Source organism: Tupaia chinensis, unplaced genomic scaffold (genome assembly GCF_000334495.1).
Source record: "Tupaia chinensis unplaced genomic scaffold, TupChi_1.0 Scaffold000037_16, whole genome shotgun sequence".
Lineage (NCBI taxonomy): Eukaryota > Metazoa > Chordata > Mammalia > Scandentia > Tupaiidae > Tupaia > Tupaia belangeri.
This window is the reverse complement of record NW_006159474.1, coordinates 45,459-51,597: the sequence shown is the minus strand read 5'-3', so window position 1 is coordinate 51,597 and position 6,139 is coordinate 45,459.

Here is a 6,139-nt window from a genome sequence, read left to right as displayed (position 1 = left end):
CAGGGAGGATGGTCATGCCACAATCCCTTCTCCTCCATTCTCCTCTCGGGATCTTGGGCACTCACGCACACACGCCCGGCGTGAGTTTTAAGCCACTGGGTCCGGGACGTGAACCGTGGTTCACTACGTGGGAGTCCAACGGCATAGCCATTACACTAACTGCTGGTTCCCACTTCCACGAACATTTTGATTTTAGTCTTTATTTCTTCAGTAGTTGTAGAGTCATTCAGGAGTAGGTTATTTAGTTTCCATTTATTTGTGTATTTTTGATGATTTCCATTGAAATTGAACTCAAGTTTAATTCCATCATGGTCAAAGAAGATGCTGGATATAGATTCTGTAGAGGCTTACTTTGTGCCCTATGATGTGATCAATCTTCGAGAAGATTTTATGTGGCAGTGTGAAAAAAATGTATCTTGAGGTTTTTGGATGGAACGTTCTGTAGATATCTGTTAAGTCTATTTGATTTATGATATAATTTAGATCCTTTATCTCTTTACCTATTTTTTGTCTAGATAATCTGTCCAGAGGGGATAGTGCAGTGTTGAGGTCTCCAACAGTTAGTGTGTTGCAGTCTATCTCCCCTTTTAGATCTAGCAGTTTTTCCTTCACAAATTTGGGTGCTCCTGTGTTAGACGCATAGATATTAATAAGTGTTATATCTTCTTGATTGACTGACCCTTTTACTACAATATAGTGCCCTTCTTTGTCTCTTTGAACAGTTTTTGTTTTAAAGCCTATTTGGTCAAAAATTAGCATTGCAACTCCAGCTCTTTTTTGGTTCCCATTTGCATGAAAAACCCTTTTCCAACCCTTCACTTTTAGTCCATGTATATCTTTATCCATGAAGTGGGTTACCTGTAGAAAACAAACAGATAGATGTTTTTTGTTTTTTAATCCATTCACCCAGCCTGTGTCTCTTGATTGGATAATTTAATCCATTCACATTCAATGTTATTTTCGATGTTACTGGATCTTTCCCAAGGTTTAAGTTGGCCATTGTCTTAGTTGCCTTTTACTCCTTTGTTTCTGACTGTTACTTCTTTAGTTTTCCTGGAACAATACTTTCTTTGGGTTTTCTTGGAGAGCTGGCTTGGTGCTCACAAATTCTTTCAGGTTTTGTTTGTCTGAGAAGATTTTAATCTTTTTTTTCTGATATGAAGAATATAATAATCTTGGTTGAAATTGTTTCTCTCTTAACACTTTCAATACATCTTCTCATTCTTTTCTTTCTTGCATTGTTTCTGTTGAGAACTCCGGTGTTAACCTGATGGGGTGACCATTATAAGTCACATGTTGCTTTTCTCTTGCCAGTTTTAGTATCTTATCTTTATCTGTGGTCTTATCCAGTCTGGCTATGATATGCCTTGGGGGAGATATTCTTGGGTTAATTCTATTTGAGGTCCTTTGTATTTCTTGGGTCTGGATGCTTGAGTGCCTCTCTAGACTTGGGAAATTTTCTTCCAAGATTTCATGGAATAGGTTTTCCATGCCCTTATTAGTTTCTTCATCTTCTGGGATACCAATTATTCATATGTTAGGACATCTAATGGAATCTAGTATTTCTCGTATGTTATCCTCATGGGTTTTTTTGTTATTTTCTGTATCTTTTTAGTGGTTTTTCTCTAGGTCAGAAGTTTTGTCTTCTACATCAGAGATTTGATCTTTAGCATGGTCTAATCAACATTTAATACTTTCAAGAAAGTTTTTGATTTCCTGTATTACAGATTTCACCTCTAATAGTTCCATCTTATTCTTTTTTAGCATGTCCATTTCTTCCTTCATATCATGGAAGGACTTTCTAGCCTCCTGTAGTTCATTGTATGTTTTCTGTTCCAGCTCATAGTATTTGTTCAACATAAATGTTCTAAATTCTTTCTTGGAAATTTCGGTAACTTCCTCTATTTTTTCAAGAAATGGAAGAGAATCACTGTGTTCTTTTGATGAAGAATATTTCCTGCTTTATTCAGACCTGAGGTTCTTCTTCTACTTCTAACCATTGGGAGATATGTTCCCTTTGAAATACCTTTTAAGAGGACGTTTCCTTGAATAGTAGCTAATGTGTTTCCTTTTTGCTGTGGAATGAAGACTGCCAAAGTCTCTCTTCTGTTGTGTTTAGCAATGTGATCCAAAGAGGAGTATTCTCTTCGGGTGTACAAAAAATCTATTTTTTTGCAGGTGGTTCAGTGAAAGAGAGGATCCCAGAGAATCTTAAAATACTGGAATGTTTCAAAACTATAATTCTAGATCTATCTAAATGCTAGGGATGGTGTAGATAAAGGAAGTGAGGAACAATTAAGTGGGAAGAATATAATGAGGAGAGTAAAGAAAGAGTTGCTTCAGAATTCCTTGGCCCAGGGGTACAGAGATGGGAGTGGGGTGTCTGTAAGGCTGAGGGAGTTTCTATGTGGTAAGGAGAAGAGAGAAATTTACAAATGAAAGAAGAGGAGAAGGAGAGAGGGGGAAAAAAGTGCACCTGGCTGACACAGAGAGATGTCTCTGGCTAGGGTATCATGAAGCTGTAGCTATGGTGAGAAGCCCTGCCTCAGAATTCCTTGGCCCAGGGGTGCAAAGATGGGAGTGGAGTGTCTAGGGCTGCAGGCGGTCCAATGTGGTAAGGAGAGAGAAAAAAATAGTACACCTGACTGACGAGAGAGGGGCCTGTAGCTTGGGGTTCCCAGGGTCAGAGCTGGGGCTGGAAGCCCTGCCTCAGAATTCCTTGGCCCAGGGGTGTGAAGATGGGAGTGGGGTGTCTGTAGGGCTGAGGGCATTTTTTTTGACAGATAGAAGGTTCTCTGGCTTGGGGGTCCCAGGGCTGGATCTGTGGTGGGAACCCCTGCCTCAGAATTCCCTGGCCCAAGGGTGTGAAAATGGGAGTGACAGTATTTTAATTTTTAATGAATCATAAGTAAATAAAATTATCTGAAAATCTCTAAGAAAAATTCAGCTCCAAAGGATCAGAGATCTAAACCTAAGACCGCAAACATTAAAACTACTCGTGGAAAACACTAGGGAAGCTCTTGAAGACATCAGAGTAGGCAAAGACTTCATAAAGAAGACTTCCAAAGTACAGGCAGTAATCTCAAGAATAGACAAGTGAGATTAAAGCAGGTGGAAAAACTTCTGCACAGCAAAAGAAACAATAATTAGAGTGAATCAACAATCCTCAGGATGGGGTAATATATTTGAATACTAAGCTTCATATAAGGGACTGATAACCAGATAACAGGGAACTCCAGCAGCTCACTAAAAAAAAAAAATCATGCAATTAAAAAATAGACAAGTGAGCTAACAGACAAATCTCTAAGGAAAGATATATGAAAAGACAAAAAACATGAAAAAATGCTCATCATCCCTTATCATAAGGAAGATGCAAAGCAAAACCACAGAGAGATACCATCTAAACCCAGTCAGAATGGTTAAGATTAAAAAAAATAGACAATGGTAAGTGCTGACAAGGTTGTGGAGAAAAGAACTCTCCTACACTGTTGGTGGGAACATAAGTTAGTGCAGCCACTGTGAAGAACAATATGGAGATTCCTCAAAGACCTACAAATGGAACTACCATATCAGCCAGCAATTGCACTCCTGGGTATCTGCCCAAAGGATAAGAAGGCTCTCTGTCAGGAAAACATGCACATCCATGTTTATTGTGGCATTATTCGCAATTGCTAAGACATGGAATCAACCCAAGTGTCAATGAACAGACAAATGGATTTAAAAAGTGTGGCACATATACACTATGGAATACTACTCAGACATAAAAAACAATGAGACCCTAGAATTTGGTAGAAAGTGGACGGATATGGAAGATTCACTGCTAAGTGAAGCAAGCCAGACTAAGAAAGAGAGACATTATATATCCCCACTCAATATGTATCAAATGTCTGCACTCTATAGCAGAAAATAAAATATTGCATGATATAAAAGCAGGGAGAGCAACTGTGGATACCAGAGACAGTGTGGGAGGAGAGTGGGAAATGGCAGAGGAGAAGGAGGAAATCAAGGAGAAAAAGAAGGGAGCAAAATATTTTTTTAGAGACACAATCTCCATTTTTTTTGGAGAGGTTTTTGCTATAGGGCGTGTGCGCTTGCCACAGACAGAGAGAGACATAGAGACAGAAAGCGAGAAGTCACTCCCCAGGGGGGATGGTCATGCCGCAATCCCTTCTCCTCCATTCTCCTCTTGGGATCTTGGGCATGCACGCACACGCGCCCGATGTGAGTTCTAAGCCACTGGGTCTGGGACGCAAACCGCGGTTGACTATGTGGGAATCCAGCAACATAGCCATTACGCTAACTGCTGGTTCCCGAAGGGAGCAAAATATTTAAGAAACACAAAATGGGAACTTTTCTGTTGGTGATAATATGTATGGCAATATCTTTGACTGAGCCAGTGTACAGAGTATTCTAGATGGGAAAATTTATTTTGTTGGCTGTAATAACATAGAAGAATCAATTGTAAAACAAATAAATAAAAAAATAAGAAAAATACATTTTACAGGGAGATTTTTGCTGTAGGATATATGTGCTCACTGGAAAGACAGAGACTAAGAGACAGAAAGTGAGAAATCATCCCCCAGGGAGGATGACTATACTGTAATCTCTTCTACTTTATTCTCCTCTCAGGATTTTGGGAATGCATACACATGTGCCCAGTGTGAATTTTAAGTCACTGGGTCCAGGACTCAAACTGTGGTCAACTATGTGGGAGTCTAGCGATGTAACCATTATGCAATCTGCTGATTCCATATATATAATTTTTTAAAAGATAAAAACTGCAAAAAGAGACAAAGAAGGATACTATATTTTGCTAAAGGGATTAATTCACTAAGAAGACATTACAATTCTAAATATGTATGCACTCAATTCCAAAGCAAAGAAGTACATGAAAGAAAGATTTTTAGATCTAAAGACTAAGATAAACTGTAACAAACTAATTGCTGGAGATTTCAACACCCCTCTGTTACCACTGGCTATGCCATTTACACAGAAAGTAAACAAAGAGACACAGGAACTAAATGATAACATAAACTATGTTTATTTAACAAACATTTAAAGAACATTTTAGGCAATAACTATTAAATACACTTTTTTTTCAGCTCCACATAGAGGATTTTCAAAGATAGACCACAGATGAGGACACAAAAGCAAAAGATCTTTTAAAATTTTTTAACTATAGAAGCTATAGCCAGCATTCTTTCTGACCACATTGCAATTAAACTTGAAATCAACAAGAGTCTCAAAAATGCACAAATACATGGAAACTAAACAATTTTCCCCTTAACAACTTCAGAACTACTAAAGAAATTAAGACAAATTTGGGACCAGTAGATGGAGTAATGGTTACATCACTGTACTCCCACATAGTAAACCACGGTTCAAGTCCCAGACCTGGAAGCTTAAACTCATATCAGCTGCATGTGCATGTGGCCCAAAATCCCAAGAGGAAAATGGAAAAGAAGGGATTATGGTGTGGCCATCCCCCTAGTGGGTGATTTCTCACTTTCTGTCTCTCTGTCTCTCTGGCAAGTGCATGCACCCTATAGAAAAAAAATCTCTATTGAAAAAAAAAAGACTGAAATTTAAAAATTTCTGGAGACAAATAAAAATTGAGACACAATGATTTATAATCTGTGAGATACAATAAAAGTAGTCCTATGTGGGAAATTTATAGCAATTAGTGATCATGAGAAAAATAATAATAAAAGATGGCAAATAAATAACCTAACAATGCATCTCAAGGAACTGGACAAGCAAGAACAACAACAAAAACAAATCCCAAAAATGCCAGCATAAAGACTAGATCAGGAAACTAAAAATAAGTAAATGCAGAATAAAACAACACAAAAAGTTAATGAGACGAAAAGCTAGTTCTTTGAGATGATGATCAAAATTGACAAACCACTAGCTAGACTAATCAAGATAAACAGAGAAAAGAATCAAATAAATAAAATCAGTAATGAAACAGGGAATATTATAAGAAATATAGAAATACAAAAGGTCATGAAGGAATAATATGGATGGAACCAGCAGTTAGTGTAATGGCTATGTCGCCGGACCCCCACGTAGTCCACCGTGGTTCGTGTCCCAGACCCAGTGGCTTAAAACTCATGCCGGGCCCGTGTGCATGCGTGCC